The 27,575-nt window shown below is 38.1% G+C and overlaps 1 protein-coding gene and 1 pseudogene across 4 annotated transcripts in view; one reads left to right on the top strand and one right to left on the bottom strand.

Annotated features, from left to right (window-relative positions):
* Window positions 1-27,575, top strand: part of LOC119523534 (P antigen family member 3-like) — a 170,454-nt gene that overhangs the window by 97,463 nt on the left and 45,416 nt on the right. The window lies entirely within an intron of this gene.
* On the bottom strand, window positions 22,248-23,081 carry LOC119522149 (annotated as a pseudogene).

Genomic DNA, 27,575 nt, shown 5'->3' with positions numbered 1-27,575 from the left:
TGTTGTATAAAGGTATGAAGAATGCTTTCTAATTAAAAGGAAAATGGCTTTGTGCTAAATAACTGCTTTTTTTTTGAACTATATTTTTTATTTTACATATATATAGGGATATGTCTATAAAGCTAGGGAATGAGTCCTTTTTTTTATATTGTGTTTTTTTTTAATTAAATTCAGTTTTATTGAAATACATTCACACACCATACAATCATCCATGGTATACAATCCACTGTCCACAGTATGATAACATAGTTATGCGTTTATCACCACAATCTATCTCTGAACATTTTCCTTACATCAGAAAGAACCAGAACAAGAATAAGAAATAAAAGTGAAAAAAGAACACCCAAATCATCCCCCCATCCCACCTCATTTGTCCTTTAGTTTTTATCCCCATTTTTCTACTCATCCATACACTAGATAAAGGGGGTGTGATCCACAAGGTCTTCACAATCACACTGTCACCCCTTGTAATCTACATTATTATATAATTGTCTTCAGGAGTCCAGACTGCTGGGTTGGAGTTTGATAGTTTCAGGTATTTACTTCTAGCTATTCCAATACATTAAAACCTAAGAGGTGTTATCTATATAGTGCATAAGAATGTCCACCAGAGTGACCTCTCAACTCCATTTGAAATCTCTCAGCCACTGAAACTATTTCATCTCATTTTGCATCCCCCTTTTGGTCAAGAAGATACTCTCAGTCCCACGATGCCGGGTCCACATTCATCCCCGGGAGTCATATTCTGCATTGCCAGGGAGATTTACAACCCTGGGAGTCGGGTCCCACGTAGGAGGGAGGGCAGCGAGCTCACCTGTCGAGATGGCTCAGTTAGAGAGAGAGAGGGCCACATCTGAGCAACAAAGAGGTACTCAGGGGGAGACTCTTAGGCACAATTACATGCAAGTTTAGACTCTTCTTTGCGGTAACGAGCTTCATAAGGGCAAGTCCCATGATCGAGGGCTCAGCACATCAAACCTCCAGTCCCAATGTTTGTGACAACATCAACACCAGTCCAGGTGAGGTTGTCCAACACATCCGCACCTTCCCCCAGATCCTCGGGGCTGGGGAGGGGGAGGCTGTAAATACATTTTTTATTATCTGCCCAAATTACTCTGGGATGTGTCACTATTTCACTCCAGCCTATACTAACCTACCGTATCTCACTTCCTATTCAAAGTTCCATGCAGTTGTGGTGTTTGAACAAATCGACTGTAGAGTTGTACCGTTTAGAAAATTTAGATCCTGTACCAAATAGATATCTCTTCCCTTGGTCTCATATGGAAGTTGAAGTTTTAAAACACAATCGGTTTCAACCTTTACCCTTTGGCCTGGGTTGCCCTGGTCTTAACCAGACCTGCTTCATTCATATCACTAATTGAAGTCTGGGCTCTTTTTCAGCTTTTTTTTTTTTTTTTTTTGACAGTGGCTGCATGCATTAATACTGACATTCATATCTGCTGAGCTCTAGCTCTGAGTTTCAGGTGTCTCAGAGATATGCGTTGTTCCAGAGACCAATCAGGTTATACGCTAGGGGATCAGCATCTCAAAGTTTAGAGATAGGCATTACAATTCAGGGATAGAGTTAACTGCTGTAAGAGCTTGCAATCTAGGGACTATTACAATTATTATGTCCATGTTAGGCTATGTTCTAAGATTCAATTCTGAGTTTACACATTGTAGTTAGTCCATATTGGTGAGGCATCATCCCTCTCACCATGTTTTCTCCAACACTTTTACTCCTATATATATTTTTTCCTACAATTTTATAGAGTTATATTCACATACCATACATTTATCCACAGTGTACAATCAGTTGTTCATGGTATCATCATAAAGTTGTACATTTATCACCACAATCAGCACTTGAACACATTGATTACTACAAGAAAAATTGTTTTTTTTTAGCAATAAGAAAAAAATGATAAAAAGAAAAATAACATGTCATACAATACAATATACTAGTAAGGACAGCAAATAACACCACTACCAAGAATCCCATATTCCTCCCCTATATCCCCCTCTCATATACATTTAGCATTGGCATATTGCCTTTGTTACATTTAATGGAGGTATATTACAATGTTACTGTTGACCATAGAATCCAGTTTGCTTTGATTATGTTTTTTCCTGAATACCATCCCCTTTTCAACTCTCTACATGGTTGACATTCATTTGCTTTGCCACATGCAAAAACATTTTTATATTTGTATATTTAGTAACAGTCATTGGCCACTCCAGTTTTTGCCACGTTATACAGTCCCAGTCTTTATCATCTATCTTTACCTCTGGTGTCATACATTCTCCTATCCCACCTCTTTCAGCTTTACTCACAGACATCTTTGTTCAGTGTACTTACAATACTGTGCTACCATCACACAGTATTATGCTATCTATTTCTGGATCTATGCAATCAATCCTAAACATTCTGTAGTCCTTCAGCATCAAATGGCTGGTCTCTGCCCTTTTTCTATCTCCTGGTTGCCTGTGTTGTCAGCTTTTAACTCCCAAAGTTTGTTCATTAATGTCTGTTCATATTAGTGAGACCATACAGAATCTGTCCTTTTGTTTCTGGCTAACTTCACTCAACATAATGTCCTCAAGGTTCATCCACATTATTACATAATCCATGTCTTTGTTCTGTCTTACAGCTGCATAATATTCCATCATGTGTATATACCACAGTTTGTTTATCCACTCGTCCTTTGATGGACATTTGGGCTGTTTCCATCTCTTGGCAATTGTGAATAATGCTGCAATAAACATTGGTTTACAAATGTCTGTTTGTGTCTTAAGTTTCAGTTCCTCTGAGTATATACCTAGCAATGGAATAGCTGGGTCATATGGCAAATATATATTTAGCTTCCTGAGTAACCTCCACACTGTCTTCCAGAGTGGTTGCACCATTCTACGTTCCCACCAACAATGAATAAGTGTGCTTCTTTCTCCACATCCTCTCCAGCACTTGTCATTTTCTGTTTTTTGGATAATGGCCATTCTGGTAGGTGTGAGATGATATCTCATTGTGGTTTTGATTTGCATTTCCTTAATAGCCAGTGAAGTTGAGCATTTTTTCATGTTTTTGAGCCATTTGTGTTTCCTCTTCAGAAAAATGTCTGTTCATGTCTTTTGCCCATTTTTTAATTGGATTGTTTGTCTTTCTGTTATTGAGATGCAGGATTCCTTTATATATTCGGGATATTAAACCCTTATCTGATATGTGGTTTCCAAATATCATCTCCCATTGTGTAGGTTGCCTTTTTACTTTTCTGACAAAGCCCTTTGATGTACAAAAGTATTTAATTTTGAGGAGATCCCATTTGTCTATTTGCTCTTTGGTTGCTCGCGCCTTGGGTGTGAGGTCTAAGAAACCACCTCCTATCACAAGATCTTTAAGATATTGCCCTACATTTTCTTCTAAGAGTTTTATGGTCTTGATGCTAATGTTTAGGTCTTTGATCCACTTTGAGTTAATTTTGGTATAAGGTGTGAGATGGACATCCTCTTTCATTCTTTTGGAAATGGATATCCAGTTCTCCAAACACCATTTATTGAACAGGCTGCTCTTTCCCAGTTGCTTCGGCTTCACTGCCTTATCAAAGATCTAACTGCTTATTTTTAAATGTGGAATGAAGCCTGAATGGATACAGCAATTTACAAAAGATGTGTGAAGGGGGAAGTTTATTTCTGTAGTCAAAGTTAAAAAATAGATACAGAAAGTTGCAAAACGTTTGCAAAAAAGAAATTTGTTTTTGTGGTCAAAGTTAGGAAATGGTAAAAACTAGCAATATCTCTGCTTAACAATGGAACCTCACAACTTAAAAAAGTGGTTTTGTAAAACAAAATGGCATTAAATATTCTAACCACCACCCAAAGCATTAATTAATATTCAATGCTGTATGTATGTGCCTAATAATTCACAAAATGTAAATGTTCCTCACCCTAAAACAAGCTCCTCACGTTACTGTCTCCTACGGTTTTACTATCAATCCTGCCACTCTCCTTCCGCTTCTCCTATCCTACTTCTCATCTCCTCTACGTTCATTCTGGGACATTGTTTCTTACAAATTCTAAACAAGTTTATTCGCAGAACTGTTCAAGCTGTAACAAACCAGGTGGTCGATGACATGCTTCTCCTCCAATGAACACAACCTTGCCAGCCACTACCCTGCAACAAACATAGGGACAACTCTATGCCCCCCAGAAGCTGGAAGCAGATACAGAAGAACAGACCTGTACCCCCTTGGCACCCCTAGAAAATAAAAGAAAAAGCCTGGAATGTTAGGCAAAACTCTCCACCCCCAACACTTACACAACACACCCCTAGCAAATATTCCAGGAAGCTCTCCCCACAACCAACATGACTGTTTACATAAAACCCACTCTTAGCTAACGTAACAGTCTGAGCGAGGACAGAAAAACATCAACTCCTTATCTTACACTAACATCAACTCCTTACCATACCCTGAGCAAACCAATCCCATGACTCAACTCCTTACTTCTCTATCTTACCCACCAATAATTATTCCCCCAACCTCCCTCCCCAAAAAGCTATAAAACTGTACTCCCAACTTTGTTTGGGGCTATTGCCACTCTTAGGCTTCAGCCTGCCTGTGCATGGCTACAATAAAACTTTCTCCAATTGACCTTTGATATCTTCTCTTCTTGGTCAAAAAAACCTAACACTCCTTTGCAGGAATAAGTTTCATAACAGCAGGATGCAACATTGAGAGCTTGACTTGTTAAATTGGGAGTCCCTAATGCTTGTGAGGATATCAGGTATTCCTCAGCTGGGGAAGTTTAGTATTTCCACATTTTTCCCTAGTCCCTTCAGGGCACTTTGCAAATACTTTTTTAATTTTTGCCCAAAATACTCTGGGATGTATCGGGGTATTACATTAACCTGTAGAGAATAACAAGATCTCATTCACTATTCTAGGTTCCATGTAATTATTTTGTTTAAATAAACTGACCATACAGGTAAAATTAAACAGTGTACTACACAGAATATAAATTTTGTACCAAAGAAACTTCTCTTAAATTACAGTTAGAACTCAGGAAGAGATGTGACTGCTGTAAGAGCTTACAATCTAGGAATCTTTGCAATAAGTATTATTGAACATCCTGTACTCCTTAATCATTTATTGCCCAATCTCTGCCCACATTCTATCCCCTAATAACCAGAGAATTCAATTCTCAGCATTTGCTCATTATGGTTAGTTTATATTAGTAAGGCCTTACAATATTTGTCCTTTCATTTCTGGCTTATTACAGGCAACATAATGTCCTCAAGGTTCATTCACCTGGTTGCATGTCTCACAACTTCAATTCCTTCTTGCAGCTGCTCAATATTCCATTGTATGTATATACCACAGCTTCCCCTTCCATTCACCCATCGATGTATAGTTGGGCCATGTTCCAGTTTTAATGCTGCCATTATGCAAAATACCAGAAATGGATTGGCTTTTATAAAAGGGGTTTATTTGGTTACAAAGTTATAGTCTTAAGGCCATAAAGGTCCAAGGTAAGATATCAACAATAGGGTACCTTCACTGAAGGATGGCCATTGGCGTCTGGAAAACCTCTGTTAGCTGGGAAGGCACGTGGCTGACATCTGCTTGCTCCCAGGTTGCATTTCAAAGTGGCGTTCTCCAAAGCGTCAGCTTTCAATGGCCATCTTCAAAATGTGTCCCTCAGCTGCAGCAAGCAGGGAGCTCCTTCTGTCTGGGCTTTTATGGGGCTCCAGTGAACTAATCAAGGCTCACAATGAATGTGCGGGGCCACACCTGCATGGAAACATTCAATCAGAGGTCACACCCTAACCAAAGGTGTCACTCACAGTTGGGTGGGTCACATCTCCATGGAAACAACCCAATCCCAATATTCCATGAGATTGGATTAAAAGATCATGGCTTTTTCTGGGGGACATAATATAGCCAAAGTGGCACAGGCCACCTCCATCCATTGTAGTAGTAGATACCTTTTACCATGTCTAAGAAGTTGCCTGCTATTTCTAATGTGCTGAGAGTTTTTATATTGTCAGTGGATTTTGAATCTTGTCAAAAGGTTTTTCTACATTTCTTAATATGATCATGTAGTTTTCTTCCTATTCTGTGAATTACATTAATTGATTAATGTATCTTTTTAATCTGTTGAAAATGTTGATTGATTTTCAAAGATTGGACCACCTTTGCATTCCTGAGACAAAACCTACTTGATTGTGGTGTATTATTCTTTTCATATATTGCTGGATTTGATTTGCTAGTATTTGGTTGAGGAATGTTGTGTTTATAGTAATGTGGAATATTGGTATGTAATTTTCTTTCCTTGGTATCAGGGCAAGGCTAGCCACATATAATCAGTTGGAAGTGCTTCCTCTGCTTCTGTTTGTTGAATAAATTGTGTGGAATTGGTGTGATTTCTTCCAAATATTTCATAGAATTTACCAGTGAAACCATCTGGGCCTGGAGATTTTTACCAAAGGCTTTTAAACTATGAATCTGATGTCTTTAAAAGATATAGGACTACACACACTATCTATTTTCACTTGGATGGGTTCGGTAGTTGGTGGATTTCAAAGAAATGGCCCATTCCACCTAAGCACTTGAATTGTGTGTGTAGAGTTATTTGTGGTATTACATTATTATCCCGTCATATCCTGCTGGGTCTCTAGTGAAGTCCCCAGTTTTACTCCTGCTATTGCCAACTTGTTTCTTCTATCTTCATTTCTTCATGAGTCTTGCTAGGGGGTTATAAATTTTATTGATCATTTCAAGTACCCAGCTTTCAGTTTAATTGATTTTTCTCTCTTGCTTTTCTCTTTAAAGTTCAGTGATGTTTTTTTCTCTTATTTTTAGTAATCCCTTCCTTCTGCTTGCTTTTGATATACTTATCATTTCTTTTTCTTTTTACTTTCTCCAAGAGGAAGCTTTGTTCTTATTTAGAGATCTTTCTTCTTTTCCAACACAAGCTTATTAATGCCATGAATTTCCCTCTAAGGGATATCTCAATAAATGAACTCATGAAGTTTGACTTGTTTTCTTTTCATTTTCATTCAGTTCAAAATATGTTCTAATGTCCTTTGAGTCTTTCCTTTTGACCCATGGATTATTGACATGTGTATTGTTTAATTTTCAAGTGTTTAAATTTTTTTGTTATTGATTTGTTTTAATTCCACAAATAGGCAATGAACATACTATGGATACTTTAATTCTTTTAAATTGGTTAAGGCTTGTTTTATGAGCCAGGATGTGGTCCATCTTAGTGAAATGTCCTTGTACTCTTGGAAATAAGTGTATTCATATGTTGTTTGGTGGAATGTTCTATACGTTTAGTTTATGTTGTCATTCAGTTTATGTTGTCATTCAATTCTATATCCTTGCTGATCCTCTGAGTACTTGTTCTATCAATTACTGAGAGAAGAGGTGGTGAATTCTCCAACTATAATTGTGAATTTCTTTATTTCTATTTTCAGTTCTGTGAGGTTCGGTTACAGGTATTTTGCTGACCTGTTGTTAGATGAATACACATTTAGGATAATTATGTCTTCTCAGTGAATTGTCATTTTATCATTATGTAATGTCTCCTTTGTACACAGTAATTTTCTTTGCTAAGGTCTAAGGGCTTCTCTGTCAGATACCAATAAAGCCACTCCAGCTTTCCTTTGATTGCTGTTGTCCAAGTATCTTTTTTCCTTCCTTTTACTTTTAACCTACTGAGTTAGTTTCCTAGGGTTGCCAAAACAACTACTTCAAACTTGGTGGTTTAAAACAACAGACATGTATTCTCTCAGAGTTTTGGAGGGCAGAAGACCAAAATCAAGGTGTTGGCAGGGCCATGCTCCCTTCATTGGCTCTAGGGGAAGAATCCTTCCTTGCCTCTTCCAGCTTCTGGTGGCTCCTGGTTTTCCTTGGCTTCTGGCAGCATAAATCCAAGCCATGCCTCCATCTTCACATGGGCTTATGCTCTGTGTGCATCACCCTGTGTCCTCTCCTCTTCTTATAAGGACACCAGTCACTAGATTTAGGGTTCACCGTAAAGCCAGGATGATTTCCACTCAAGATCCTTAACTAACTACATTTGCAAAGACCTTATTTCCAAATAAGGTCACATTCTGAGATACCTGTGAGACAGTAATTTGGGGGGGAGGGATATTTTTCAACCCAGTATATCTACCTGCATCTTTATATTGGAAGTGAATTTGTTGTAGACAGCATAGAGTTGGTTAACATTATTTTTTATACATTATGACAATCTCTATCTTTTAATTGGCATGTTTAGACAATTTTTACATTTTTTGCAACTCCATTGAGATATATTCACACGCCATGCAATTAATCCAAAGTATACAATCAATGACTTACATTATCATCACTTAATTGTGCATTCATCACCACAATCAATTGTAGGACATTTTCATTACTCAAAAAGAAAGAAAATTAGAAAAAAACAAACCTTCCCATACCCTACATCCCCCCTATTATTGACTCCTAGTATTTGTGTAGTACTTTTGTTACCGTTGATGATAGAATATTAAGATATTACTGGTAACTATAATCCATAGTTTGCAATCGATACATTTTCCCCACATACCACTCTATTATTAACACCTTGTAGTAATGCTGTACATTCGTTCTAATTCATGAGAGAGTTTTTTGCATTTGTACTGTTAATCATTGTCCACCACCAGGTTCACTGTGTCATACATTCCCATGTTTTCTCCTCCAGCTTTCCTTCTGTGACATACATGACTCTAAGCTTCCCCTTTCCACCACATTCACCCACAATTCAGCACTGCTAATTATACTCACAATAACATACTACTATCACCTATATCCATTTCCAAATGTTTAAGTTTGACCTATTTAAAAATTACAAATTACAAATTATTTTTGTTTCTTTCATCTGATAATGCATTTCTTACTTCATCTGATAATGTATTTATTTGACCTTCATTCCTGAAGGACTTTTACCCTGGATATGGAATTTGGGTTAAAAGTTCTTATTTTTAAGCATCCAAAATTTTTTCCACTTTCTCTGTCCTCTGTTGTTTCTGACAAGAATTCCAGTCATGAGAATTATCCTTGTCAAACCTATATGTTTATGTCTGTTGCCAAGTTTGTGACATTTCAGCCATTATTCTGTCAAATACTTTTGTGCACCTTACTATTTCTCCTGTTTCTGCAACTCAGAAGACATGAATGTTACAACTTTGGCATTTTACCAAAAAAAAAGAGGGGGGCACAGGTTAGAAGAAATATTTGAACAAATATGGCCTGAAAGTTTTCTAAATGTAACAGAAACTAATAAACTATTGATTCATGCAGCATGACTGCCAAACACAAGAAACATGAAGAAGACTATAGCAAAACATATGTTAATCAGACTGCACAAAGTCAGTGATAAAGATGGCAGAATTCTCGTAAGAAATACTGCAAGCAAGAAGACAGTGGAAGAAAATCTTTAAAGCATTGAAAGCAAAACTGTCTACCTGCAATTGAGTAACCTCCTCCTGAGAAATCTTTGAGAAATGAAGACGTAAAAAGAGGAGTCTCTCAGACACACAATACCTGGAATAATTAATCACCAGGCGGCCCACACTACATGTAATGTTAAAGGAAGTCTTGAGGCAGAAAGAAAATGACCCCCGGTGTAAATGTGGATCGATGCAAAAGGAATGAACAGCATCACTATGTGGGAAAGGGTCACTATGTGGGAAAATAATATATATTTTTTTGTTATTTAAATATCTTTAAAGGATATTTGACCATTTAAAAAAAACACATGCAAAAGACACATGCAAAGAGAAAGTAGACTAATGGTTGCCATGGATTGAGGGTGAGGGGAATGGGAAGCAATGACTAAGGTGTACACAGTTTCTTTTTGGGGTGATGAAAATATTCTGGCATAAGATATGGGTGATGTTCAACAACTTTGTGAATATGTTAAAATCCACTGAGTTATACAATTAAGAAAAATAACAATGTAATGGGTTTATAGCATATGTATAAGTAAAAGAACAACAGTATCAAAACCTGGGCATATGTAAGTATAGCATTGTAAGATTCTTATACTATACTTAAAATAGTATAAATTACACTTAAATGTAGAATGTCATAAATTAAAAATGTATACTATAAACCCTAAAGAAATATTCAATAACAATGGAAACATTGTTATAAGCCAAGAAAAGAGGCAAAATGGAATCATAAAACTTATCTACAGAAATGGAGGAAAAGCAAAACAAATAATAGATTGGACAAACAGAAAATAGCAAGATGATAGACTTAAACCTAATATTATCTATAATCACATTAAAAGGAAATAAACTAGAAATGAAAAGAAAAACACTATGATGCCTCACTAATAAAGACTAACTATAATGTGCAAACTCAGAATTGAATCTGAAAGCATAGGTTATCAGGGGAAGGTTTATGGTAAATGTTCCTAGATTGTAAGATCCTACAGCAGTTACCTCTCTTCCTGAGTTGTAAGGGTTATTTCTAAATTCTGAGATGCTGAAATCTTGATGTATATCCTGGTTTGTCCCTGGAACTTCGGGTATCTATGTGACACCTGAGACTCAGAGCCCAAGTTCAGCAGCTATGAATGTCAGCATTACCCCATTCGGCAAATGTTAAAGAAGCTGGAAAAGAGATCAGACTTCAATTAGAGATATGAACGAAACAGACTTGGTTCTGAAAAAGAGTTCAGACTTCAATTAGAGATATGAATGAAGCTGATCTGGTTAGGACTAAGGCAAATCAGACTAAAGGTTAAAGGACAATATTGACAGTGTATTGAAACTTCAACTTCTGTGTGAGACCAGAGTAAGTAATGTTTATTTGGTGGAAAATCTATATTTTCTGTTGCACACTATATAATTTAACTTGTATGATCAGTTTATTCAAACACCATAATTACATGGAACTTTGAATAGGGAGTGAGATCCAGTTGGTTTGTACAGGTTAGTGTGAAGCCCTGATACATTGTAGAGTAATTTGGGCAGAGAGTAAAAATGTATTTGCAAAGCCCCCTTGAGGCACCCAGGAAAAATGTGGGAGTATTGAACTTCCCCACCTGGAGAATTCCTGAAATTCTCAGAAGCACTGGGGACTAGCAATTTAGAAGGCTGAACCCTCAATCTTGGGGCTTGCCCTTATGAAGCTTGTTACTGCGAAGGAGAGGCTAAGCCTACTTATAATTGTGCCTAAGAGTCATCCCCAGAGATATGGCCGCTCTCTCTAAGCCAACTCTGCAGATAAACTTGATGCCCTTCCCCCCACGCGGGACATGACTCCCAGGGGTGTAAATCACCCTGGCAACATGGGACGTGACTCCCCGGGATGAGCCTGGACCCGGCATCATGGGATTGAGAAAGACTTCTTGACCAATAGGGTGAAGCGAAATGAAACAAAATAAAGTTTCAGTGGCTGAGAGATTTCAAATGGTGTCCAGAGGTCATTCTGGATGTTATTCTTACGTGTTATATAGGTATCCTTTTTTAGTTTTTAGTGTATTGCAGTAGCTAAAAGGAAATACCTGAAACTGTTGAACTGCACCCAGAAGCCTTGATTCTTGAAGATGATTGTATAACTATATAGCTTACACTGTGTGATCAGGTGATTGTGAAAACCTTGTGGCTCACAGTCCCCTTATCTAGTGTTGAACAGATGAGTAGAAAAATGGGGACAAATGTGAATAATAGGGGGTTATGGGGGAGTGTGGGATGTTTTGGGTGTTCTTTTTTACTTTTATTTTTATTCTTATTTTTATTTTTTTGGAGTAAAGAAAATGTTCAAAAATTAATTTTGGTGATGAGTGCACAACTATATGATGGTATGGTGAACAACTGATTGTACACTGTGGATGATTGTAGGGTATGTGAATATATCTCAATAAAACTGAAATTTAAAAAGATTCATTCAAGACTCAAGTAAAACAATACAATATATTAATATAACAAAGGAAAAAAAAAACATGTGATCAGCTCAATGGACTCGGAAAAAGCATTTGACAAAGTCCCACACCCATTCAGGATAAACACTGTCAACCAACTAGGGATGGAGGGGAATGTCCTCAACCTGATAAGGAGCATCTATGAAAACCCCACAGCTCACCTCTTATTTAGTGGTGAAAGACTGAACACATTTCCCACTCTCACTACTTCTCTGCTCTCACCACTTCTATTCAACATTGTACTGGAGGTTCTAGCCACTGCAATCACAGGACTGTAGAATGGTGCAACAGCTCTGAAAGGCAGTTTGTCAGTTCCTCAAGAAGCTACATATAAAATTGCCATACACTCCAGCAGTCCCATTACTAAGAATGGAGTGAAAATACAAGGGATCCTTTAGAGTTGATGGAAAATTTTAGGACTGGATTGTGGTGACATTGCACAAGTCTATAAATTTACTAGAAGTCACTGCATTGTACACTTTAAATGTGTGAATTTTGTGGTATGTCAATTATATCTCAAGAAAGCCCTTGTAAAACTGTAATGCAAATGTCAAAGTAAGCCATGGAGGAAAGGTATACAGTAGGTTTTTTGTTTGTTTGTTCTTTAATAACACTAAGGAATCTCCCATCTCCTTTTTTGCATTCTGGGTCCTGCCTACCTTACCAGCCTCATTGCCTGCCTCCTTCATGTGTCCTTGATGTTCCAGCAAGATGGAGTTACTGTGCACATCTGGACAGAAGAAAGGGCTCTGTGCCACGATGCAGACTCCATCCCCTCTCTTTTGCAGGGCCCTGGATGCTTTGCCAATAAAAGCCAACATTGATAATAACTTCAAACACTGTCTCTCCTTTTTTCTTTATTTTTCCCTGCCCTGAACATTAGTCCTATTGATTAGACTCTGCTGACAGCTGATTTTGGCATATTGCAATTCAGGCATCTGTGTCTCTTTCTCTCTTGTTCATACAATCCAGAATTCAGCCAAGCTGGGTCAGGGATTGTATTAGTCAGGGTTCTCTATGGAAACAGAATCAACAGGAGATATCTGTATATATGAGATTTTATAAAAGCATCTTACACAACTGTGGGGATGCATGAGTCCAAATTCCGTAGGGCAGGCAGCAAGCTGGCAACTCTGATGAAGGTCTTTGGTGAACGCCCCAAGAGAGGCTGGCTAGCTGAAGAAGAGAAATTCCATAGGGTAGGCTGCAAGCTGTCACTACAATGAGGGGCTTCAGTGAATTCCCCATGAGAGTCTGGCTGGCTGAAGGAAAAGTGAACGTTATCTCTCTTCTCCCTTAAAAGCCTTCAACTGATTGGATGAAATCCAGCTGATTGAATACTCTCATTGCAGAAGACACTCCCTTCATTGATGTAACCAACCACAGATGCAATCAATTGACTGTTTATTAACCAGCCACAAATGTCCTTGCAGTAACGGTTAGGCCAGTGCTTGCTTGACCAGACACCTGGGCACCATCACCTGGCCAAGTTGACACATGAACCTAACCATCACAGTGATCCTTGCTCTTTTATACAGAAGAATCCCTCCACACAAGTAGAGAAAGTCTCCCTGAAGTGCTGAAGTACAGTAATGATTAAGAATACACTGAATGAGTGGGAAGATGGCAGAGTAGGAAACTCCAGAAATTAGTCCCTCCACCTAAGCAACTACTGAACTGGCAGGACCTGACTGAATCAGCTCTTTTGAAACTCCCGAGTCTAGTGGAACACTGTGCAGCATCCAAGGAGCAGCTGGAGGAAGAGGCTGGTATATTGGGGTAAATACCAGTGAATTTCACCTTCCCTACAGTGGATACAATCCCCCATTCCCCAGCCTCATAGCAAGGAGCAGGGGGGACTGCAGCCTGGCCTCCTGGTGCAGCTTGCTCATGCCATGGTGGCTATAAGGACTAGTCCTCCAATTTCCAGGGGTGTGTTGTCTGATCACTGATTACTGGTTTTGATCAGCTACTTCAGATACCTGCTGTCCAGCTCTGAGAGTGATCATTTTTCCAAACTCCCTCATGCAAAAGCGGCAGAGGAATCTTAAAGACAGTACCCTTGCTCAAAACTATGGAAAACAGTTCAAGGGCTACAGTAACAGGAGGACTGCCAAATCAAGAAAATGCAGCGTCAAGAGCCAAGGGAGAAGTTCCTGGTGCCCTTGCTGGTCCCTTCCTCACCTCCTCCCTAGCAAAGTGTGGAGCCAGCCTACACTCTCATTGTTGGCCCCTGGCCCTGTTCTAAAAGGAGCAGAGTGACCACTGTGTCCATAGTGGGGTGCCTATATGTCAGTGCCAGTCTATCAGGTGGAAGTCTGAAAGACAACTAAGAAACTTGTCTTGGGCTCGCCATCCCAGAATTTGTCCTGAATGCAGAGAAGCAGCTTGTAGACAGCCAAAGGAGTGCAAGAAACAATTAAGTGGAAGCTGCCTGGGACAAAGGAACACCTGCATTAAGACACACAATAGAGCACCAGGAGGGGGACAAGTCTATTTAAAAGACAGTAGATAGGGCATCCCAAGGCTTGGGAACTGTAAACTAGGGGAATTCCTAATGTCAGGAGCAAACAGAGGCCCAGGAAATGAAGCCCGCTCCATGGCTCCAGGCAGGCACAGATAAGACAGAAAGGATCCTGTACTTAACATTTGCAGTGGGCTGATCTTCTGGGTAAGAGGGCTAAACTGTGAAGGAAATCACCAGCCAAAGCAGAGCCAATTTGCAAACAGTGTGGAAGGTTCTTTTTGTTTTGTTTTTTGTGTTTTGGTTAGCTCCTGGCACTCAGGAAATTCTCTGTCATATCACTAGCTGTATACAAACATAAGAAACAGCTCAGGTACTAAAACCAAGAGTTAAAACTTTAAAATATAAAAATGTTCAGTGTGTGAGTGGCGGTATGGAGTTAAGTACCACAGACAATATGTTCTTAAACTTAGTCCATTCTTGTGAATGTGAACCCATTGTAAATAGGACCTTTCCATGAGGTTACTTCGTTAAGGTATGGCCCAATGAATCTCAGTAGGACTTAATGATACTCTAAACCAACAGGACTTAACAGGCATATATAGAACAATTCTCCCAACAGCAGTGGAATGCACATTTTTTCTTGAGTGCACATGCATCATTCTCCAAGATAGACCACATGTTAAATCACAAAATGAGTCTCAATAAATTTAAAAATTTTGAAATCAAACAATGTATCTTGTCTGACCAAAAGGAATGAAACTAGATATCAATAACAGAGGGAAAAATAGAAAATTCAGAAATATGTGTAAATTAAATTATGTATTCTTCAACAACTAATGGGTCAAATAATAAATCACAAAGGAAATTAGGAAATATCTTGAGAAACATGAAATGGAAAACATGTTATACTAAACTTCATGGGATTAAGCAAGGCAGTGCTGCAAGGGAAATTTATAGCTCCAAATGCTTACATTAAAAAGAAAAAAGATCTCACATCAGGGACCTAACATAACAACTAGAGCATCTAGAGACAGAAAAGCAAACTAAAACCAATGGCAACAGAAGGAAGTAAATAGCAAAGATTAAGAGTGGGGAGGAATGAAATACAGAACCAAAAAAGTATAGAGAAAATCAGCAAAACCAAAAGTTGGGTCTTTAAACAGATCAATAAAATCCATAAGCCTTTAGCTAGATTCATGAAGAAAAAAAGAGATCAGTTACAGGTAACTAAAATTAGAAATGAGAGAAGGGATATTACCATAGAACATACAGAAAAACAATTTTAAAAGAATACAGCAAAGGAATGAAGTTATTTCAGGATATTTGTTTTTCCCATTGCTTTGCTTTATTTTGTTTGTAAATAAAGTAATTAAAAAAAGGATACAGTGAACATGTACACCAAAAAAATAGATGAAATTGACAAATTCCTAAAAACAAAGTCCCCACACTGGCTCAAGAAAAAATAGAAGATCTAAACAGATCAATAAGAAGGAAAGAAATTGAATCAGTAATCAAAAACCTCTCAACAAACGAAAGCCTAGCAACAGACGGCTTCACTAGTCAATGTTACGAAACATTCCAAGAAGAATTAACACTAATCCTGCTCAAACTCTTCCAAAAAATGGAATAGGAGGGAAACATTACCTCACTCATTCTAAGAGGCCAACATTGCCCTAATACCAAAGCCAGATAAAGAAGCCATAGGAAAAGAAAATCACATATCAATATCCCTTACGAATATGTAGGCAAAGGCCCTCAATAAAATACTAGCAAACTGAATCCAACAGCATATTAAAGGAATTATAGGCCATGATCAATGGGATTGATCACAAGTATGCAATGGTAGTTCAACATAAGAAAATCAATTCATGTAATACACCACATTAACAGAAGAAAGGAAAAAAAAACCACATTATCATCTCACTTGACAAAGAAAAGGCATTTGACAAAATGCAGCACCCCTTCTTGATTAAAACACTTAGAAAACTAGGAATAGAAGGAAACTTCCTCAACATAATAAAGGGCATATATGAAAATCCCACCACTAAATTCATATTCACTGGGGAAAGACTGAAAACTTTGCCTCAAAGATCAGGGGAGAAAAAGGATGCCCACTGTCACCACTGTTATTCAATATTGCACTGGAAGTTCTTCTTAGAGCAATCTGGCAAGAGAAGAAATAAAATGCATCCAACTTGATAGGAATATGTAAAATTTTCCCTATTTGCAGATGACTTTATCCTGTAGACAAAAAATCCTGAAAAATCCACATCGAAACTACTAAAACTAATAAGCATATTCAGCAAACCAGTGGGGTACAATATCAACACCCCCAAATCAGTAATGGTTCTAGACCCCAGTCATGAACAATCTGAACAAGAAAAAGAAAAGAAATTCCATTTAAAATTGCAAAAAAACCCACAAACATCTACAATTAAATCTAACCGGGGATGTAGAGGATTTGTACAGAGAAAATCACAAAACATTGCTAGAGGAACTCAAAGAGGGCCTAAAGAATGGAAGAACATTCCAATTTCATGGATTGGGACACTAAATATCATTCAGATATCAACTCTACCCAAAGCAATTTATATATTCAACACACTCCCAATCAAAATTCTGGTAGCCTTCTTTGCAGGAATGGAAAAGCCACTCATCAAATTTATATAGTAGGGCAAGGGGCCCTGAATAGCCAAACCCATCTTGACAAAGAACAAAGTTGGATGACTCACACTTCCTGATCTTAATACTTATTACAAAACCACAGTAATCAAAACACCATGGTACTGGTATAAGGATAGACATATTGACTGATGGATTCAAATTGAGAGTTCAGAAATAATCCCTCACATCTAAGGCCAGTGGGACAAGTATTCAAAGTACACTCAATTGGGAAAGAATAGTCTCCTCAACAAATGGTGCTGGGAAAACTGCATGTCCATGTGCAAAAGAATGAAGGTGGACCCTTACCTCACAGCCTATACAAAAGACAACTCAAGATGGATCAAAGACCTACATATAAGAACCAACACTATCAAACTCCTAGAAGAAAACATAAGGAAGCATCTTCAAGACCTTGTGTTAGGCAGTGGTTTCTGGGACTTTACACCCAAAGTACAAACAAGAAAAGAAAAATAGATAAATGGATCCTCATGAAAATAAAAACTTTGGCACATCAAAGGACTTTATAATGAAAGAAAATAAACCCTACAGAATGGCAGAAAATACTTAGAGACCCTTTGGCAAGGGCTCAATATACAAAATATATAAAGAAATCCTACAATGCAACAACAAAGAGACAAACAACCCAATTAAAATGTGGGCAAAAGACTTGAATAGTCATTTCTCTAAAGAAGATAACAAATGGCAAAAAAGCACAATGAAAAGATGCTCATTGTATTTAGTCAAACATGAAATGCAAATCAAAACCAGAATGAGATGATATATCACACCCACTGGACTGGTTACAATTTATAAAATGGAAAATTGTAAGTGTTGCAGAGGATGTGAAGAAATGGGAACAGTCTTTCGTTGTTGGTGAGAATGCAAAATGGTGCAGCTACTATGGAAGACAGTTTGGCTGTTCATCATTTAACAATCGGGTTAAATTGTTACCATTTAACCTGCAGTCCCACTTCTAAGTCTATAATCAAAATAATTGAAAGGAGGGGCACAAAGAATGCATGCACACAGATGTTTATAGTGGCATTTTAAACAATTGCCCAAAGTTGGGAGCAACCCAAGTGTCCATCAACAGATGAATGGATAAGCAAAATGTGGTAACATACGTTCAATAGAATATTATTCAGCCATAAAAAGAAATGAAGTTCTGATACATGCAACAACATGGATGAACCTTGAAAACATCATGTTGAGTGGAATAAGCTGGACACAAGAGGACAAATGTAGTATGATATCACTGATATGAAATAATTAGAATAATCAGATTCATAGAGACAGAAACTAGAATACTGGTTACCAGGGGCAAGAATGGTGGTAGGGAATGGAGAATTAATGCTTAATTGGTGGAGAATTTCTAAATGGGTTGATGGAAATGTTTTGGTAATGGATGGCAATGATGATGGCACAACATTGTGAATTTAATTAACACCACTGAATTACATGCTTAAATGTGATTAGTAGGGGAAATATGAAGTGGTGTATATGTTAGAATAAAATTTTAAAAACCCAAACCATAGGACTGTACAACAGAAACAGTGAACCCTAATGTAAACCATGGATTATCATTCATAATACATATATAATAATATTCTTTCATCAAGTGCAACAAATGTACCACAGTGATGCAAGGTGTTAATAATAGCAGAACTATGTTGGAACTCTTTATTTTCTGCATGATTTTTCTGTAAAAGTAAAACTTCTGTAACAAAAAAAAATACTGGAAAGAAAAAAGAGAATGCACTGAATGAAAGCTTCTGGTTCTGGGTAAAATGGAGTAAGCACACCCCATCCACTGCCTCCCAGTGAATGCTGTTATGTAACTGAGAAGTTAGGATTTAAGGGCTGATTGCGATTACTGAATCATTACATAAATATTCCTTTTTCACTTTCTGGTATATTAGACATAGGGAAATACCTGAAATCTCTGAGCTGTAATCCAGCTGCCTTAATCTCTGATAATGATTGTATAGCCTTTACATTATGCCCTTGTGATTATAAAAACCTTGTGACTAACCTTCAATTGTACCCATTTATCAGTTTTTCAACTTTAGAGTCTTATGATCACTAAAGATAGCCCCTAATATTTATTAATGAAGGGTCTTGGGTCAGCCCAGAACTAACCCACCCCAAGTCCAAAGTCATCTTGATAACCGAAGCTGGATCTAACCAAAATGGGCCCGGCTGACATGCCCAGTAGCTTAGACTTTAACCGATCATGCCCATCATATTAAGCCCGCCATTTTTTTACATACATCCTGTGACTAAGCATGTAATAAATCTGCATATGCAGATTTAAATCACTTCTGATTACATCATCTAGGGACATTGCGCTCATTATCCTAAAACCTGTCCAACTTTGATACTATAAAACTATCAGAATTAATGCCATTCAGGGAGACAGATTTTTGGGCTGATAGGCCATCTGATCTCCTGCTTCATGCCTAGTAAAAAACTTTCACTCTTGGAAACCCCCCGTCTCAGGAATTGGTCATTTGAGCACAGTGGACAAACAATCCACTGCCTTGGTCCTGTAACAGTTATACAACAGGGACAGAATCATGAAGCAGATATCTGAGGACTCTGAAAAGTAAGTACCAGGAAGAATTTGGGAGAACACCAGAATAAGATTTACCACTGAACAACTGTTGAGATTACCAAAACAAAGGCAGGGGCATTTCCCCACTCAGAGCATTAGAAACTCCCTTTCCTGTTCCTTGAGCCAGAACTAGTAGGCCTCTCCTAGAGCTCTCTCTGTATAGTAATCTCTCCCTGGCCGCTTTCCCACCCCTTGCCAAGCAAACACTGATCTACTTTTTAGCAACAGATTAGCTTTGTATTTTCTGGACTCTTATAGAAACGTAATTATACAACATTTACTCTACTTCTCTGGGTTGTTTAAACTAAGATAATTTTTTTTAAAATCAGTAAGTTCATTCTTCTTATTGCTGAGTAATATTTCGTTGTATGGATATAGCACAATTTCTCTATCTTTTCACCTGTTGGTGGTCATGTGGATTGTTTCCAGTTTGTGGCTATTAAAAGTAAATCTACTCTGAATGTCTGTGTCCAGGTCTTTGTATGGACATATTTTTTTTTTCTGCTAGCTTTATACTGTGGAGTAGCAAGGCTGGATTGTATGGTAAGCATATGTTTAGCTCTGCGTGAGAATGCCAGATTGTTGCTCAAAGTGTTTTCACCATTTTCCATTGCCACCAGCAATAAATGAGACTTCCAGTTCCTCTACATCCTCACCAACACTAGGCATGGTCAGTCTTGTCAATTTTATGCATTGTAATAGGTGTGTAATGGCATCTCGTTGTGGCTTTAATTTGCATTTTCCTAATGAATAATTAGGCTGAGCATGGTTTTATGTGCTCATTTATCATCCATATATCTTCTTTCAACATTTTTACTTTGGGTCATTTGTTTCCTTGCAATTGAGTTTTGACATTCTTTATATATGCTGCATACAAGTCCTTTATCAGACATATGTTTTGCAAATAGTTTCTCCCAGTTAGTGGCTCCAACAATATTTGTAGATTTGTCTATTTATCTATGCATGTAGCTCAGTTTTTGCTTCATGTCTTTTGAAGCTGTTATTACGCACTTACATGTTTAGGATTGTTAATGATCTGAACTCTATCATGTTGAAATGGCCTTCTTTATACCTATTTATATGCTTCATGCTAAAATCGAGTTTGATATTAATAGAGTCATCACAGCTTTCTTTGGATTAGAGTTTGCATGGAATATCTTTTGCATTCTTTTACTTTTAGCATATTTCATTTTTATATTTAAAGTATGTTTATTGTAAGGAGCATATATTTGGATTACTGCTTTTTTTATCCAATATAAGCTTTGCCTTTCAATGTGTTGCCTAGATCATTTACTTTTTGTTGTTGTTCAAATATTTATTGGACACATTTTATGTGCCAGCTGTGGTTCAAGGCGCTGGGATATAACAAAAAATAAGACAAAGTCCCTCAAGGAGCTCACAGTGTAATGGCAAACTACTGAGCAAACTGAGGCACAGAGCGGTAAATGACTTACCGAATGAGGTAGAAATGGATAGATACCGGAAATGTGGGAACAGAGCTGGGAAGAGGACAAGGAACAGATCATTGTAAGTAAAACCTCTCTGACTGAAGAGCAAGTTTGCAATCTGACAGAAATATATACCAAATCTGCTTGCAAAGAGCCTTAAAATAGTTTCCAATTTTAAACATCATTGAATTCGCTTTTCACACTGAGTCATTATCTAAGTGAGTCATTACCTGATGGGATTTCTGCACTTGGTCATAACACCTTGGGACATGCCACCAGTATAGTGAGATACGATAATCTGCAGGTAGCTAGAAATCAAGCAGTATCAGAATCCAATTTTAGCACTGGGGAACAAAGGAAAATATTTTAATTATATTCATAAGCTTTAAATGTATAGAACACTTATGATAATTCTACACAGATAAGTTTGAAACGTCTCCTCTAACCCTCATTCAGAGGGTTCAAGTAAGTTACAGAAATTAGAAAATTTATCAGTTACTCTCTATACATACATTGGAAAAATGGTGAAGTTTCACTTAGACATTTTTCATAAGTAATCTAAACATTATACAGATATAAACAAAGACATCACATTCAGATTCATTGTGGATACCTATTCAATTTGCAATAGTTAAATGCAAACAAGAACCAATGTAATGCAATTTATTTTTATATACTACATATAATCCTTGAAGAAAAAGGGTAGAGTCCATGAAGAACTAGCCATTTCAAGTCTGATCATCTGTGTCAGTGATATTCTTTGTGATGAAGTTATTACAGTAGGCAAGATGTCTATTTCACTGAAAAAAAAGTGGTGAATAATGATACAGATTTGCTTTCAAATGCACAAACCATAATTATCCATTAATCTAAGCAGTGGACTGCTCCAAGATACTGCTGCTCTTAACACTATTGACTGGGAAGGAGATAGTACAGCCCTTAATGATACTACTAAATGGAACAAGAAAACTCCAGAGATGATTCCTTGCTCTGAGAATCTAATTTGATGCAAATTCATCCATTTAGGATGCCTTCTCCCCACCAAAATTTTCCCTGACAAAAATTTAATACCTGAATTCTCAAATGCTACAGGGAGTCAGTAGCTCACTTCAAGTAATTCTTCACTTTTCTGAGGATTTTCTTCTTCCTCAGGATGTTCTTGAGGCGTGTTTTCCGATGACAGGGTCCCTCCATCTGCAGGTATTTTGTTACTTGTGTTATTCTGCTCCACTTCACATAAACAAACGTCAATAGGTCCTTTGGTGCTCCTTATATGTACTGTTATAGAGTTTTCTCTGGGAGGTGGAACATCCAATTTGGTTTCTGGTGGAGCTTTAACTGCAATAACAATCTGTTCATGGAAGGCTTGAATGCTATGAATATCTTGATACGACACATATGCTAGTCTTTCATTTTCTTTGTCATCTGTTAATTCAAACAACTGCTGAGCACACTCCTTAATTAACTCATCCAAAGCATCCTCCATTGCTGATAAGTCAGAAAGTTCCTCCTGTAGCTTCTTTTGCTGCGTTATTGTTTCACAATCGCTGAAATCAGATCCTATCCATCGAATATGATTCTTAGACTTTTTTTCAATCAGGTGGATCCCAGATAAGACATTGGTGATGTCATATATCCTTCGTTTTCTCACTCTGAGCTTTGTTGCTACCTTGTTTAAGTCAAGAATTCCTCCAGGAGCAGATCTGACAAGAGCCATAAATTTTCACGTTAAATTAACCAGTGATACATCACAACGAGGTCTCTTCACTTTTAGACCTTTTCTCACAGACACACGTTGAACACTATCTTCTAAATTAATACTTTCTGATGACAGCTGGCCCTCCATGTTGATGGGGTCTTGGCTATGGACCGGGACCTCCGCTGGGTCCAGGAGGGGGCCTGGTGGTTCCGCGGGCGGCTGCTGACTCATGCTGCTAAGCCCGGTGGCTATTTGACCCTCACACCCCACGAGCGCTGCCACCTTCTCCCTCTCGGCTTGATCACAGATCACACGTGCGGGTTTTCCCGGCCTGGACAGCTCAAAGGTGGCACCTGCCTCGGCTTCTTGGTGAACAAACACACCACTTCTCCCACGTACCGGAGAGTTCCTGCAGCAGCAGCTGGGAGGGCTGCACATCTTCTCTTGAACATTGTGCTGGTTTGAATGTATTATGTCCCCCAGAAAAGCCATATTCTTTGATGCAATCTTGTGGGGCAGACATATTAGTGGGGATTAAGTTGGAATGTTTGGATTAGGTTGTTTGCATGGAAATGTGCCCCACCCAACTGTAGGTGATAACTCTGATGAGATATTCACATGGAGGCATGGCCCCACCCATTCAGGGTGGGCCTTGATCAGTGGAGCCATATAAATGAGCTGACAAACAGAAGGAGCCTCAGCCAAGAGGGACACTTGGAAGAAAGCACAGGAGCTACAGATGAGAGACATTTTGAAGATGGCCATTGAATGCAGACTCTTGCTCCAGAGAAGCTAAGAGAGGACAAATACCCCAAGTGCAACTAAGAGTGACATTTTTGAGGAACTGCAGCCTAGAGAGGAACGTCCTGGGAGAAAGCCATTTTGAAACCAGAACTTCAGAGCAAACGCCAGCCATGTGCCTTCCCAGCTAACAGGTTTTCCAGACACCATTGGCCATCCTCCAGTGAAGGTACCCGATTGTTGATGTGTTACCTTGGACACTTTATGGCCTTAAGACTGTAACTGTGTAACCAAATAAACCCCCTTTTATAAAAGCCAATCCATCTCTGGTGTTTTGCATTCTGGCAGCATTAGCAAACTAGAACAAACATTTACTTTTTTTTTTCATAGCAGAAGTTTCTATTGAACAAACTGCCAGTGGGATGTGGCATCAAGCAGCAGACTCAACACAAAATACGATATAGTTCTAAAATTTGAATTTATGTCCCTTGAGTAGTTGTATTACCATCTCTTTGATTTGATCCACAACACATGATCAAATATAAAGAGGTAAAATAAAAAATTGAGAAAAAAAAACATAAAGGTATTGATTAAGGTCTGTTTCCTGAAAATCAAATTCCTGAAGTTGGGTGTGTATGGAAAAAGGATAAAAACAGAATAACCAAGGAGCTTGAATTGGTCATGAATAACACCCCAAAGACAAAGCTTAGCTTTATGTAACATGGTGTAATGGAAACAACAAATAGCCTGGATTCCATTCCTGTCTGCTATAAGTGGTCATTTATCCTGCTAATAACAACCTACATTTTTATTTCTGCAAGAAATTTACAAAGCTAGAAGGTTGGGGCCAGATTGTTCTTTCCAAATTTAAACTGTAAAATTTTAAGTCTTCTAAGAAACATTTCTACCAGACAGCCTACCTGGAATGGTATAATCAGACAGAATGGTGGTTTCTAGTAACAGGTATGCATATATGACAAAATAGTAGAGATAAAAATGACAGGCTTTGAAAATGAGTATAATAGCCACCTTTCTCAAAATAGACTAAAGTTACGTGATTTTTGAAGTTAAAAAATGAAGGTCATAAATTGTTCTTTTTCAAGTATATCAATATACCTGTATGATATTGTTAGCAGCAGTAGAAGTTTGTTAAATATAAGGCAAACAATATACATAATTGTATCTTCTTGATACTATTTCAGAAGCTAAGACTAATTTACCATTATCAAAAGTAATTCCCATTGTCTCCCAGACCTTCCTAACTCTATATTAATACTTCATTGGGTTTTCTTAGTGAAAAAATGATTTGACATTAGATGTTTGGGTATAACTGTACAGTTGTATAATACTAAAAACTTGTACAATACAAACTAAAGTTATGAATGAGTTATGAAATGGTTATTTTCTTTTATTGTTTGATCCTTGCTGCTCCTTCCTCTCAACCTTACTCAACACATAGGTAGGGGCTTAAAATTTGGTGGGAATAATTTAAAAAAACAATGTCCAATATAACTGGACTTTTCTTCCTACAATAGTGGACACCTAGTGGTATTAAAAGAATCACAGATATGGAGAGTTCACTCATTGCCTTGGGGATAATAATTGGTGGTGAATGTAAAAGGAGAGTCTGGGTTCTTATTAAGGGGAGCATCAATGGGCTGAATTGTATATTATATTGCATTTCTGGTAGTGCAGTACTTTATTTATTTATTTTTTTTTTAAATCTTCATTTTATTGAGATATATTCACATACCACGCAGTCATACAAAACAAATCGTACTTTCGATTGTTTACAGTACCATTACATAGTGGTACATTCATCACCCAAATCAATCCCTGACACCTTCATTAGCACACACACAAAAATAACAAGAATAATAATTAGAGTGGAAAAGAGCAATTGAAGTAAAAAAGAACACTGGGTACCTTTGTCTGTTTGTTTCCTTCCCCTATTTTTCTACTCATCCATCCCTAAACTAGACAAAGTGGAGTGTGGTCCTTATGGCTTTCCCAATCCCATTGTCACCCCTCATAAGCTACATTTTTATACAACTGTCTTCGAGATTCATGGGTTCTGGGTTGTAGTTTGATAGTTTCAGGTATCCACCACCAGCTACCCCAATTCTTTAGAACCTAAAAAGGGTTGTCTAAAGTGTGCATAAGAGTGCCCACCAGAGTGACCTCTCGGCTCCTTTTGGAATCTCTCTGCCACTGAAGCTTATTTCATTTCCTTTCACATCCCCCTTTTGGTCAAGAAGATGTTCTCCGTCCCACGATGCCAGGTCTACATTCCTCCCCGGGAGTCGTATTCCACGTTGCCAGGGAGATTCACTCCCCTGGGTGTCTGATCCCACGTAGGGGGGAGGGCAGTGATTTCACCTTTCAAGTTGGCTTAGCTAGAGAGAGAGGGCCACATCTGAGCAACAAAGAGGCATTCAGGAGGAGGCTCTTAGGCACAACCATAGGGAGGCCTAGCCTCTCCTTTGCAGCAACCGTCTTCCCAAGGGTAAAACCTATGGTAGAGGGCTCAACCCATCAAACCACCAGTCCCCTATGTCTGTGGTCATGTTAGCAACCATGGAGGTGGGGTAGGCGAATACCCCTGCATTCTCCACAGGCTCCTCAAGGGGGCACTACATCTTTTTTTTTCCTTGTTTTTCTTTTCTTTTCTTTTTTTTTTTTAACTTTCCCTTCTTTTTTTTTTTTTTTTTTTGTTTTTTTTTTTGTTTTATAATTGTGTTTTTTTTTTTTTTAAATCATCATTTTATTGAGATATATTCACATACCACGCAGTCATACAAAACAAATTGTACTTTCGATTGTTTACAGTACCATTACATAGTTGTACATTCATCACCTAAATCAATCCCTGACACCTTCATTAGCACACACACAAAAATAACAAGAATAATAATTAGAGTGAAAAAGAGCAATTGAAGTAAAAAAGAACACTGGGTACCTTTGTCTGTCTGTTTCCCTCCCCTACTTTTCTACACATCCATCCATAAACTAGACAAAGTGGTGTTTGGTCCTTATGGCTTTCCCAATCCCATTGTCACCCCTCATAAGCTACATTTTTATACAACTGTCTTCGAGATTCATGGGTTCTGGGTTGTAGTTTGATAGTTTCAGGTATCCACCACCAGCTACCCCAATTCTTTAGAACCTAAAAAGGGTTGTCTAAAGTGTGCATAAGAGTGCCCACCAGAGTGACCCCTCGGCTCCTTTTGGAATCTCTCTGCCACTGAAGCTTATTTCATTTCCTTTCACATCCCCCTTTTGGTCAAGAAGATGTTCTCCGTCCCACGGTGCCAGGTCTACATTCCTCCCTGGGAGTCATATTCCACGTTGCCAGGGAGATTCACTTCCCTGGGTGTCTGATCCCACGTAGGGGGGAGGGCAGTGATTTCACCTTTCAAGTTGGCTTAGCCAGAGAGAGAGGGCCACATCTGAGCAACAAAGAGGCACTCAGGAGGAGACTCTTAGGCACAAATACAGGGAGGCCTAGCCTCTCCTTTGCAGCAACCGTCTTCCCAAGGGTAAAACTTATGGTAGAGGGCTCAACCCATCAAACCACCAGTCCCCTATGTCTGTGGTCATGTTAGCAACCATGGAGGTGGGGTAGGCGAATACCCCTGCATTCTCCACAGGCTCCTCAAGGGGGCACTACATCTTTTTTTTTTTTTTTTTTTCCCCTTGTTTGTCTTTTTTATTTTTTTTATTTTTTTTTTTTTTTAACTTTCCCTTCTTTTTTCAAATCACCTGTATGAAAAAAAAAGTTAAAAAGAAAACAAACATACAATAAAAGAGCATTTCAAAGAGACCATAGCAAGGGAGTAAGAAAAAGACAACTAACCTAAGATAACTGCTTAACTTCCAACATGTTCCTACTTTACCCCAAGAAAGTTACATAATATAGCAACATTTCAGTGAACTTGTTCCTACTACAACCATCAGAAATTAACAGACCATAGTCATTTCTGG

Source organism: Choloepus didactylus, chromosome X (genome assembly GCF_015220235.1).
Source record: "Choloepus didactylus isolate mChoDid1 chromosome X, mChoDid1.pri, whole genome shotgun sequence".
In the NCBI taxonomy this organism is placed as follows: Eukaryota; Metazoa; Chordata; class Mammalia; order Pilosa; family Megalonychidae; genus Choloepus; species Choloepus didactylus.
The sequence above is the reverse complement of the archived record's forward strand: the minus strand, read 5'-3'. Positions and strand labels throughout refer to the sequence as shown.